Raw genomic sequence first — 13586 nt, forward strand, 5'->3', positions numbered from 1 at the left:
CACCATGTTTTTATGGTCCGCTTTTATCAGACGTTGACTGTAGAGTTACACTGGAGAACCTAAAGCAGTGTTTCTCAATCTGTGGGTCCCCAGATGTTTTGGCCTTCAACTCCCAGAAATCCTAGCAGCTGACAAACTGGCTGGGATTACTGGGAGTTGCGGGAGTTCTGGGGACCCACAAGTTGAGAACCACTAACCTAGAGGTTCTGATAAATGTCTTCTCTCAGGTGAAAACACTGTGGTTTTTTATTTGCATTTTTCCACTTTTGTGGGGCCCCTAACCCCAATAAATAGGAGGGGCTACCTGTAGTTTATCCCGCTGCTTTCTAAAACTGCAGTCAGAAACATCTAGAAATCATCAGGTGGTCCATCCCTTCTGTAAGGTAACTGAACCAATATGCCAAGACAAAAAGAGATGATAGCTTCACAATCCAGAAGCACAGATGTTCAAAACTGTGAATATGCACTTACTGGTTCTTGTTAGTAAGGCACAGAGATACAGTTAGCCTTTCATATCCACAAAGTCTGTATCCTTTCAAGTCTTGGCTTGAAAGTGTTCAAACAAAATTCCCAAAAGCAAACTTTGATATTCCATTTTATATACAGGGTACCATTTTATATATAATAGGACTTGAATATCCATGGATTTTGGTATACAATAGATCAGGTCCTGGAACCAAAACCCAGTGGATACCAAGGGTCCACTGTGTAAGGAGAAGATCATAATCTGTAAAACCCCATTCTGTCATTCTTACGCTACAGAATACAGGGGTTTTTTTCTCTCAGGAGGAAAGCTTTAAGCTGACCTGAGTAAAGGTCAGCTTAACGCTTTCTAAAATAAAAATTTAAACAATATGCTGAAAACCAAACAATTTTTTCCCCAAAAAACCTGCATCCTTTGAAAAATTAGTAAACTTAGAAGAATACTGTCTTATGTGCTTGCCTTTGGAACGGATTAAGCAGTATACCCATATACACAATACAACATGCTTGAAGGCATATCCCACTTCAAAGCATTTTGTTCTTGATGATACCTTCTGTTTTTAACAGATAATTAAGATTTAGATATAATGTTGTAAAATCTTGCAACTGAAAGCTCTGTTAATCTTTGCCTTCCTAATGGTAAATTATTAAAAGCATGCCTGAGGGAAAGAGAGAGAGAAATAGCCACATGAGGTCAGCAGCTTATAAATATTCTTGGAGAAGCTACTGGGAAAGAAGCCATGAAAGATTAGTAATTGGGAACACATTCCACATACAACTCAGTTGATATAAGCCAACAGAACAAAACTGATGCATCTAAGGAATGTAGATGGGACAGCCTTGTGAGATGTGAAAAGCACGCAGCTTTAATTCCACATAATAAATGTCATGATTGTTTTTGTTTGGTGTCAGCAGAAGATGGGCAAATATTGATGAAGAATAGCACTTTCTAGCTTGCTCATCTGAATTCAGTATAACGTTATCTACAAAACATCTGTATGAACAGATATTTGGAAAGATGGCATCTATCTATCTATCTATCTATCTATCTATCTATTTAATAGTCTACATGTGAAAATATTCATTGGAAAATATTAACTGGAATTCATGGTCCTCATTCGGAATTCTTCTTGCATTGCTCAAATACAAGGGTGGGGAAAGGGCAGCTACTTGCATCTCATAGGGCTCTTATGCATTGTGTCCCATATGTGTGTGTGTGTGTGTGTATCTTTCTCCTAGAGTGGAGGTAAATATGATACCTGGGCGAAAGCTCAAAGGGCTAGATTGCATAGAGAGGGCCTGAATTCTCCCAAACCTGCTCTAATGACCTCATCACAAAGGCCGCCAGAATTGCCACACATCGTGGCGATTCTGGAGGTGCCCATTGGGGTGTGGGGAACCCGTCACACCGCACTCTGCATTGCTTGGCTCATTGGAGTCCTCATCCCATGGGGGGAAATGTTGTCGTCGTCCCCCCCCCCCCAGCTTCCCCCCATTGCTTCTTGCAACATGGGAAGTCTCCCATGTTGCTACTGTGGCAGCATGCACTGGTTCCTTTATAGTTTTATGACGGAGTCCCACAGAAAGTTCCTCTACATTGAGAAATCATAGCCAGAAGGCTCAGTTGTAAAACTATTGGGGAATCGGTTCATGCCACTGAAAACAACCCAATGTGATGAGGTCATAAGGCAGGGTTTCTTAATCTTTTTCCACTCACAATCCCGTTTCGCCTGGTGACCTCAACATTGATCTAAATAAAGGTAAAGGTTTCCCCTGACATTAAGTCTAGTCATGTTTGACTCTGGGGGATGGTGCCCATCTCAATTTCTAAGCCAAAGAGCCAGCATTGTTCATAGGTCATGACTGCAAGGAGCACCGTTACCTTCCTGCAGAAGCGCTACCTATTGATTGACTCACATTTGAATGTTTTTGAACTGCTGGGTTAGCAGAAGCTGGGCCTAACAGCAGGAGCTCACACCACTCCCCAGATCTGAACCACCAAACTTTTGGTCAGCAAGTTCAACAGCTTAGCGGTTTAACCCACTGCGCCATATTTATCTAAGCTAAGGGCCCCCCAATTGGGGTTGGGATCCACAGTTTAAGAAGCAGTGCTCTAAGACCAACTTTTTAGACCAGCATGGGTCAAGATCCTACATTGCTTCAGCATGTTACAAATATCCACCAGTAGAGCTGTGTTACACAACACTGAATACTAACATAGTGCAACATATCTGGTTCAATGGTCAAAATGCATGGGTGACTACACAATGTGTAGCTGAAATTTTCAGAGGTAATTCCCAACCTATACTGTGCACTTTAATGTGGTGCGATGTATACAACAGTTCCACATCCACTTTATTGTGACTGCATTTTTATGAGGCAGGGGAGACTAAAGGAGTAAAAAAAGAAGAATTATCTCCTCTTCCTTAAGAGTTATGTGACAGCAGTTACGCTGATTTTCTGCCAGGATGGGAGTTGCTGCTTAGCAAGTGTATGTGTATGTTTTCCCTTTGCCCACATCTTAATTCAGAAAAGCCCCAAAGCAAATGTCGAAAAATCTAATTAAAACTACAGATGGCCCTCTGCTGATGTACACTAAAATGTGCAGGTTCTTGGCAGATTTAAAACTGTCAGTGTAAAAACTCTGGATACATTTGCTTCAATTGTCTTGCTTTACTTGTCCTTGTTTTAAATATTTTACTCTTCAGCCAGTTTTGTACCCTTGTCCCAATAACCCCAGGTTCTCAAAACAATATGCATTCATGAAAAAGCCATTACAGAGACAGGTACAAGCATTTTTTTTTTAAAAAAAAAAAGGGAAATACCCAGGATACAAAAATACAAGTACCACTTTGGATAAAGGATTAGTTTTGTTACTGAATTGCACAAGAAATTTCAAAGGAAATTTCAAAGCCTGTTACTATTCAAATATTTAACATTATACTTAAGTGGACAGGGTTTTCTTTTTTAAAAACTAGAGTGTGAAAAATAGTGGAAAAGCCAATTAAATGGTTTTTACCATTGGTGCCAAATTGTATTAATATGTAATTTAAATAAACACGCTTCATGAAATTTATATATAGATATGGTTTAGATGAAAAGAGCATTAACTGCTGAGACCAAGAGTTTCTGTCTCAGAGCATAATTAATTCATATTAATAGGAACATTTGCCTTGAAGATACGTTCTGCTCTTATTTAGCTGGCCCCACTTCTTATCTCAAATTTATACTTTGAAATAATTTCCCATAACTTCAGTGACTCAGTATCTGTGTGTCTGCAACTTTGTATGGAGGTGGCTTTTCTTATGAATATTTTCTGTATTATCTTTCTCACTGGAAGTTTTAAATGATTTTTCAGTCGTTTCATTTAAGGAAGGGAGTCTTCTTTCTTCTGTTATATAGTATGTACATTTCCACATGGAACAGAACAAGTGGCAATGTGCTTCAGTTCTCACCTCATATATACTCATGTATAAGTATAGAATTTTTTGTCAAAAATCAACCCCCCAAAAATGGATTGACTTATGTATGGGTCAGTGTGGGTACTGTACCCCTTATCAAAAAAGGAACCATTCCCTTCTCTCAATACAATGGAGAAAGACATCCTAGGAGAATCTAAAGGCACTTCAAGACATGACTGAAATGTGAGCGAAAACTGGTTAAACTAACCCATTTTTGCCCACATTGTAGTCCTCACCCCCTCTCATAAACCTAGGATTTCCCTCCTGGGGTGGCTACATGCCATCCTGGGTCAACCAAAAGTTGAATAGTCTAGAACAGGGGTCTTCAAACTAAGGCCTGGGGGCCGGATACGGCCCTCCAAGGTCATTTACCCAGCCCTCACTCAGGGTCAACCTAAGTCTGAAATGACATGAAAGCACACAACAACAATCCTATCTCATCAGCCAAAAGCAGGCCCACACTTCCCATGGAAATACTAATAAGTTTATGTTAAATTGTTTTAAATTGTTTTTAAATTGTGTTAGATTTTAGCCGTTCTTGTAAGCCGCTCTGAGCCCCAGGGGAGTGGCGGCATATAAGTTCAAATAATAAATAAATAAATTCATAAAAAATCCATATGTACAAACTCTGAATGCGTGTACAGTACATTGTTTTCCATTAACTTATTCCCGCAAGAAGCCGAGCAGCTGCATTTTGTACCAACTTGAGCTTCTGGATCACCAACAGAGGAAGGCCAATGTAGAGGGTGTTACATAGTCCAGTCTTGAGATGACCGTAGCCTGGATCACCGTAGCTAGGTCGTCCCTGGACAGGTAGGGGGCCAGCCGTCTAGCCTGCCACAAATGAAAAAAAGCAGATCTGCTAATGGCGGAGACTTGGCCTCCATCGTCAGCAGAGGGTCCAAAAGGACTCCCAGACTCTTTACCAATGATGACAGGCATAGCGCCTCACCATCCAGGGTAGGCAGCTGGATATCCCCACTGCCCGGTTGACCCAGCCATAGGATCTCCGTCTTTGCTGGATTCACCCTCAACCTGCTGGCACGCAGCCATCCAGTAACGGCCTCGAGGCACTGATGGAAATAATTGGGTAGAGAGTCGGAATTAACTCTCATGGAATAGTTTTAGCAGAACTGGTGATGTCTAGAGAACTGGTGATGTCAAACAGAGGAAGAATTTCTGGAAGCATGTCACTTTAAATAAAGGGCTATTTACACTCTGCATGCTTAAGACATTGCTGGTAATGTTTTCTACACTGAATTTAGTGTCCCTTCCATAGAAAATCATTTTGACAGAAACAAGCTTATATAAACTCATTATTTATTCCTGGCCTTGGGGCCCGCGAGACCTTAGTTTTGCTACTGCTTGTGACGGGCTGTTTATGCAAATCATCTCTTGTGCCTTATCACAGCGACTCTTTTAGCAGAAGGCTTTGGGATTTGGATTAAGTCTTTTATCTGAAATATTGGCACAAGTGTTAATGCATCAGAGGGAAACTCAGATGGAAAACATCTACAGTACATCTTCCTCTTGCATTTAAGATCACTTTAGGGTCAGTTTTAAAAATTGGAATAAATAGGATGAAAAGGCAATGAAAACACTAAACACACACTTTTAAAAAAATACAGAATAATTTAAATAATATAGATGTATATTCAATAAATGATTAGGTTAAAAGAGCAAAAAGGTAAAACAATTGAAACCCTGTACATGTAAACTTTAAGTAATAATAATATTAAGCCCCAAAAGATCACCGATGACACTTATCCTGTCCTCATACTCCAACCAAGATCAGAAATGTTTCACTGGGGAGAGTGGTATACTGTAGAATAAAAAGATTGTGTTATTATTAAAGTTGTCTTTCACTGTCTTAAGAACTATTTAAGGAAAGCTCATCATTTTTTTCCAGATGCTTTTCTTGGTCCGCTACCAACTCTTTAAAAAGTGAAATATGAAGTTCTAGGTTCTTTGAACATTTTACAAAACAATGGGGAAATGCAGAACAGGCATTGTGTCTTTGGAAATGAGCTATTTTGTCAAGTTCATAAACAGCTGAGATTGCCAAGTAATAGACACAGGGAGTTCTTCAGACACTGAAATATTTTCATTTTTAAAACCACTCTTATTTCAAGAAATCTGGACTTATTTAAGAATGTAACAGCAGCCCAATAGTGGCTTGTCAATAATACATATTAGTACTATTGACAATTTATGGCATATGTTCTCCCAAAATTACTCTATAGATTATAAGCCTTGGAAGTTATTCAGAGTGATGGGTAGGAGTGAATTATTATATTTAAACATGCCAAAACACAAAACTATGCCAAACAGAGACAACTGATGATATAACAGTAAAATTCTTAGATGTTTCCACTACTACAGTAGATTAAAGGGCAGGGTTGGTATTTGTAACAAGAAGTCTTGTGTGTTTTGGGAATGGGATGTGTCTTGATCTCTAGATGTTGCTACCATCCTGCCTAGTAATTAAAGGCAACGACAAAGGATGATGGAAGCTGGAGATGAACATCTGTAGGGCTGTACGTTCCCATCCATCCTGTACCTGGCCAAGAAACTATATAAGCACCATTCCTTAGGGATCTGTTACTTTATAGCAGATTTAACATCAAGCCCTCTCCGTGATGTAAGATCTTAGTCAAATTGTGCAGCAAAATGTTGGAAATGCTCCAGATCCTACTTTACCATGCTTCTTAATCTCTAAACTAATTCCAACTACTTCTGATGGTATTCCCACTCAGATTGGGCCAATATGGATAAGCAGATACAGTAGAATAGTTCCTAATTTGTGACGTATTATACTTAATAGTAGAGCATAGTCTGCCAATTTGACCCTTCAGATGATGAAATATTAGATTGCTTCATTATAATGATAGATATCTAGCATTACAAGATTTTTCTAGCATAGGCACATTAGTGGACTCAGACCCAAACATTCTAGATATGAAATAAAATCTTTTACATGCATTGGTGTAACATGCTAATAACCTACATATAAGTGTAACTGTCAGTTAATATTTGAACCTTAATACACAACTGGCATTAATTTCCCCATCTAAAACACATCCTCACCATTGGCCATGCTGTACAAGGCTAATAGGAATAATAGGCGAAAACATCTAGGTACCATGGCAAGATCACCCCTGGTTAATACAGGGTGAGGCAGCATAACTTCCTTTTTTAAAATGCATGCCATTCAGTCAGTTGAAGACGTAGCGGAGCACTAGTGGTCTCATTTTGAGAGGCGTGATTATAAAGTTTTGTTCTGACACAGTTCAGTCGCCATCATGCATTGGAACAGTGAGGAGCGTGCTTTTGCCGTTGAGGCCTACTTTTCAAGGGGATTTGGAATGGCCGGCCCGCTCTCCAGATTTGGCCCCTTGTGATTTTTTATGGGGTTCTTTGAAATCCGTGTTTATGTGAACCTTCCAAAGACCCTACAAGATTTGAAGACCAACATCCAGGAAGGAATTGCCAGCATAACGCCTGCTATACTGGCAAGAGTCATGACAAATTCCAGAAATTGGTTTATTCAGTGTATGGAGAATGGGGGACATCACCTACCTAATTTGATCTTCAAAACTACGTAAAACAGCTATAGGCTGTATTTCAAAAAAATAGGAACTGCAAAACTGCATCTATATATTTCTGGTCTAAGAAAACTTTTTGAAATTCATGGGCTCACCATATGTCAGCAGGCAACTTGAAGGCATTCACACACACTGTGATGGCACGCCAGGGATTGAAGGAAAACTATTTGTGTCTGGCTATTCCCCAGAGGCTATCGGAATACCCTTTATGTACTTTATTTCTTTCAAATAAGACTCTAGAGACAAGATTGAAATTAACCAAATAAGTTTACTGGAACAAAAGCAAAGAGAATTTCAGTCAGAGATCTTGAAAAGTGAATCAAAACAAAGTATTACAAAAATGCAGTTTGATTATTGAATTTGGTTATACCAGAAATAAACAGAACTATGAAGTATGGTTTAAGAGCAAACAAGGAAATGGACAGAAAAAGGAAAACTAGGCCAAGACTTCACACACACAAACAGGTTCCCTAAGCCTGTCAAAACATCTTATGTGTACATTCAGTAATGTTCCGTGTCCGATATTCACCAGGGAAAAAAGTTAAGGTATATTTACATGATCATATTGAGCCATCTCTGACATTGGATCTCCCTATAAAAACTAAAATCATGGGCAGGTATTTTGGGTTGTTTGTGCAGTTTGCAATTCTGGCAAGTCCCACTGAGAGCAGTTCCACACAGCCATTTAACCCAGAAGCAATCAGGTTTTAAAAATGCGATTGTGCCCAGGTTGAAGTCTGCACATGCCCCAGAAACAGGATACCAGGACACAAAACAAAAAAACCCATAAAAGAGTTTAAAGAAAGAAAATTACTTACCTGGCTGGCATTTCCCCTTTTCCAGAGCTCTCTTGGTGTGTAGAAATGATGCACCAGGAGTAGGAGGGGCAGGAGCGATTTTCCTCCTCATCCCTTCTCCTAGTGTGTCATTTCTATGTGTTTATCACTGGTGGGTAAGTTATTTTCTTTTTTTTTAATGTTTTTCAGGGGAGTTGGGAGGGTGTGGGGCTATCTCGGGTTTCTTGGGCTCCAGGAGCTGAAGAAACCTGACAGCTATGTGGATGGGCACCAGAGGTCATGTGACATGATCCCCGGTCGCCATCTACAAAGCACCCACAGCTGGAAAGACCCAGGATTTCTGAAAGATCGGGTCTTTCTAGTTGACAAATCAATTCGGCACAAAACAGGGTTTTTTACCTGCTTTGTGCCAAATGCATTTGCTTTTATGTGGGATGTCATTTGGACACTCCATGTGAAAACACGGGAGCTTGCACTTTTAAGGGGCTGTCTGGATCCACCCTGAGTCTTCCAAGAACTACGAGCTGCGTTAGGCAAATGGCATTGATTTCGGTGGGCTGGCTTTCATTACAACCCAAGTGTGCTATCCTCTTCAAGCTAAACAGCACAAATGTGTGAAGCTTCCTTGTAGTGTTTTGGACCCCAGCAGAGAGAATTAATTCGAGAATTTAGGCCAACAGCTGTGACAAACAGCTCTCTTTAAAACAAAACAAAATGAAACCTGTAAGGGGCCTGAAAGCATATGGTCTTGATTTGCTAAATGGAAAATAATGAGATAAACAATATCTACATATACAGGCAACTCATCTGTCTTCCAGAACTATACAACAAATTGATGTATGAACAGGAGCCTTGCTCCAAGGCACATAGATAGCCTACGACTAGAGAACACCGTCTTTGCTTATGGAAAACTGGTAGGAGAGAATCCGCTGCAACAGTGGGAATTCCTCAGTGTTCATTCCCCAGTGTTTAGACTGAGAAAAATGAAGATGCCTTTTCAACTTCCTGAGCCACACATATGGTATATATTGAGGATACAAACTCAGCATTATATAACACCAAGCAATTTTGAAGGATCCAAAACACTGGACATATCTAACAATTTGTATCATTAAAAAAAATGAGTCAAAGGACTTGATCAAAACAATGCTGGTGTTGAACAAAAATATATAAGAATCCAGTACAACCCTCATAACTGTAAAACCCATATCTGCAATTTCACTTATCCACATCTGAGGAAAAATGGCTATATCCTTCCCCAGAAGTTACCAAAGAGCTACCAGGTGTTACCAGGAATCTTTGGCCCCTTCTACACTGCCATATAATCTAGATTGCCAAAAGCAGATAATTCACATTATCTGCTTTGAACTGGATTATATGAGTCTATTCTGCCATATAATCTAGTTCAAAACAGATAATCTGGATGTTATATGGCAGTGTTAATGTCCTCCAGTGCAACTCCATGATATGCTGGGGCTGGAAGTCAGGTAATTTAATGGCATTCAATCATATCAGAATCACAGATGGAGATATATCCCCCATGAAGATGGGTGTAAAATCAAGTACATATAAAATAAAAAGAACAGCAACTCTTGCAATGACAGTAGCATAATGTTCTATTTGTACATTACATGTGGTGAGGCAAGCTTTGCTCTTTTGGGGGTGTCCATGCTGTTGGATTGTATGGTCAACACAGCTGCTCTTTGAGTATCTCACAACCTCTGAGAATGCCTGCCATAGATGCAGGTGAAATATCAGGAGAGAATGCTTCTGGAACATGGCCATCCAGCCCAAAAAATGTACAGCAACCCAGTGATTCTGGCCATGAAAGCCTTCGGCAATACATTGCTCTTGAATATATTTTCTGAGTGTGAGGATACCAAATTTAGCTAATCTTAAAGAAGAGGGAGCCAAGAACTGTGATTTAACTCTGAAATTTGTACCTCCAACAAAAGTAAAACATAGCCAAGACAGGAACACCATGAAGATCCCTCCAGAACAGCTAAACAACATAAATTGTAGGTTTGTGAATCCAATACTTTTCTTTTCCTGAATAATTTTAAATGTTTTTTGCTGGGTAAAAAAGTCAGTGGAGCTATGAAAGGCTTATAAAGACTATTTTCTGAATTTTGTATTTTGTTGGGTTTGTTGTTGTTGTTGTTGTTGTTTTTGGTTCATGGCCAATACAGCTACCCCTAAATATGTTTGCAGAAGCAAAACAACTCTTTTTGTTTACTCTGCTCTGTAGTTAAATATTTTCATACGGCAGTGTGCTCTTATATTGTCTGTTTCAGCTCATCCATGCCTAGACAGGAAAGACGCCAATATAAATAAGCTGTCCAATGTACTCAAGTCTACAGATGCATGATGGGAGTGTCAGAGCTAACAGTCCAGATCAACTGATGGTAAAATTAAAAATACATCAAATCGAGAGCTCTACTGATCTGATCAAAGAAGCATCTTTTTGTTTTCATTTATATTCACAGAGGGGAGTCCCATGGGAGTATCAATGTGGCAAGCCCTGGGTATGATGGGATGTAATGAATATTTATTTCTTGCAAACATGGAAATGAAGAGTATGTGTATACAAGCCCTCAGGCACAAACAAGCCCTCTGAGGAGAGCTGTCACACCAGGACTTCTCCAAAATGTACATTTAATTCACTAACCAAAAGAAACTGAAGAATCCATCAATGTTGATGCGCAGAGAGTTGCACTAAGGAAAAGTAAAGAAACATTCTCATTTTCTGTATAATTTGGTAAATTTATTTGCCTGTGGACCTGAGATGATAGTAACTGTACAGCAGTAACTGATTCCTTAGGATTTATTTGTGCTGTTTCATGTCTAGTTTCAGATAAACGCTCTTATAACTGAATTCTGCTGTATATACAAATATTGGTACAGCACAAATATGTTTATTATTACAGCAGAACTAACCTTTAGGCTACAACCCCATAATTATGCTGTTGATATTAATTTCTGTCAAGTCCAATGTCCTAGAGCTCCGCATCCTCTCCACCTTTTGGCACTCCATTATTCACCTTGTGACTTTTGGTGACCCTATGACCAAGAGTCTTGAACAGCCCTAGTCAATAATTGTCCTGCTCAAATCTTGCAAATGCAGGGCTGTGGCTTCCCTGCTTGGAATGTGTCAGTATAACAATTCCCTGCTTTTGGAATGTGTCAGTATAACAACCTCCGTTTAGTTATCTTGGCTTCTAGGGAGAGTTGATTTACCCTAAAATCCATATGTTGTCTTTTAGTAGTCCATGGTATTCATAAAACACTTCTTCAGCACCACATCTTAAAATGAGTTGATTTTCTTTCTGTAGAGTTTCTTCACAACCATACATAGATACTGGAAAAACGTGGGTTGAATGAAAAGTAATGCCTCCACCTTCGTTACTTGGGTTTGGCTGGGAATATTTTAATAAATCAAATGCAGAAATAATCCTTAGAATGTGCTCTTTAACTACCACTATTCACTTTTCCACATAATCACCAGACAATTGGATACATTTCTGCCAACGATGAACAAATTTTCAGAAGCCGTCATGAAAGAAGTCGACACTCTGTTTCCGCAACCCATCATGCACAGATCTTCCAATAGCCAAGCAAAGCAATAATGTGACCCACATGTTCTTGTGAAATGCCAATTATGCTTGAAATTTTTCTCTAAGTGATGCAACCATTGTCCTGAATCAATCTGTCAACTTTTTGCTTGTGAAACTCAGTGGTTGTTGTCACAGGACATCCAACTCTTTGTTTGTCACGCAAATCATGTTCCCACCTCAACATCTTTAATCTTACTTGCCCAACAACACACAGTATTCACATCAACACAATCACCATAAACAGCTTGCATTCTCTGATGAATCTACTTTGTGATGACACCTTCTGCTGTCAAGAATTCAATGACTGCATGTTGCTTAAGTCGCATTGACCGACCGTCTGACCAGGGTTCCATACTTTGCACTTTAACAACACAACCATTCAATGCTAAGGCTTCCCACCAAAATGGAACTGTAGAGGAAAGTCTACTGAACAAGCCAGTACCTGCCGCATACCAGTACTGCCATCTGTTGAGGAGTTACGAAGGTGGAGGCATTACTTTTCATTCAACCCATGGACTATGGTCTGTATAATCCTGACTTTGGTATTTTATATGTTTCTACATTTGAGAATCCTGTCTAGTTATGTCATGGTTGCATTTCCTAATCTTAGGCTGGCTATACACAACCCATTTTATCTACCATTCCTCAATGCTATCTGTAGTTTAGTGTGGCACCAGGACTCACTGGCAGAGAAAGCTAAAGACCTTGTAAAACTTGGCTCCAATGATTCCATAGCATGGAGCCATCACTGTTAAAATAGTGTTGAATTACATTAATTCTACAATGCAGATGCATCCTTTGTCATGTTGACTACAGTCTCCATTTTGATTAATGACTGAGGCAAAGTATAGGAAATATTGAACTGTTTCAATGTCTTCATTTCCTATTTTATGTAAGTTATGTAAAGTTAGGTTAATAAAATTATGAGCATGTACATGTGAGTAAGTCCCACAGAACTTAGCAGTATTATGCTCCATTGCATCCTGGATTTTAGCTACTCCCTTTGGAAGGAACATTTATCTCAGTGAAGGTGGTACGGACAAGGGAACTAATTTTACATGTATTTTCCCACTGTTATTTACAAATAACTATTATGCCAAAAAGGTTTCCAAAAAGCGTCAAACAAATATTGAGAGGGGCATTGTCCATAAAAAATGTCCTATTCTTTGGCAGAGGCATTTTTGGAGAAGTATTAAAAGAAATTAACAATATGACCAAATGAAGTACCACAAAAACCTAGACTTCTATGTATTTTTAAATAGATTTTACAAACTAAACTGCACAATAGCAACAACTGCACCCAGTGGACAAATCTCAGTGGTCTTTTCTATCAAATATGGGTCCCAAAGGCTTTGAAATAATCTATAAACCTCATCTATACTACCACATAAGACAGTTATACAGCAGTGTAGATGGGACCAAAGAGAACTCAATATTTTGGTTAAAGAGACAGAGAGAGGGGATTTGGTTAAAGAGACAGAAACCCCTTCCACACAGCTAAATAAAATCCCACATTTTCTGCTTTGAACTGGAATATATTGTAGTGTGGACTCAGATAACCCAGTTCAAAGCAGATATTGTGGGATTTTCTGTCTTGATATTCTGGGTTATATGCCTGTGTGGAAA

General features: G+C 39.2%; 1 protein-coding gene across 2 annotated transcripts in view; it reads right to left on the minus strand.

Annotated features, from left to right (window-relative positions):
- Positions 1–13586, minus strand: part of FRMD3 (FERM domain containing 3) — a 143938-nt gene that overhangs the window by 89578 nt on the left and 40774 nt on the right. The gene's annotated exons all lie outside the window — the stretch shown is intronic.

This window comes from Anolis sagrei, chromosome 2, assembly GCF_037176765.1.
Source record: "Anolis sagrei isolate rAnoSag1 chromosome 2, rAnoSag1.mat, whole genome shotgun sequence".
In the NCBI taxonomy this organism is placed as follows: Eukaryota; Metazoa; Chordata; class Lepidosauria; order Squamata; family Dactyloidae; genus Anolis; species Anolis sagrei.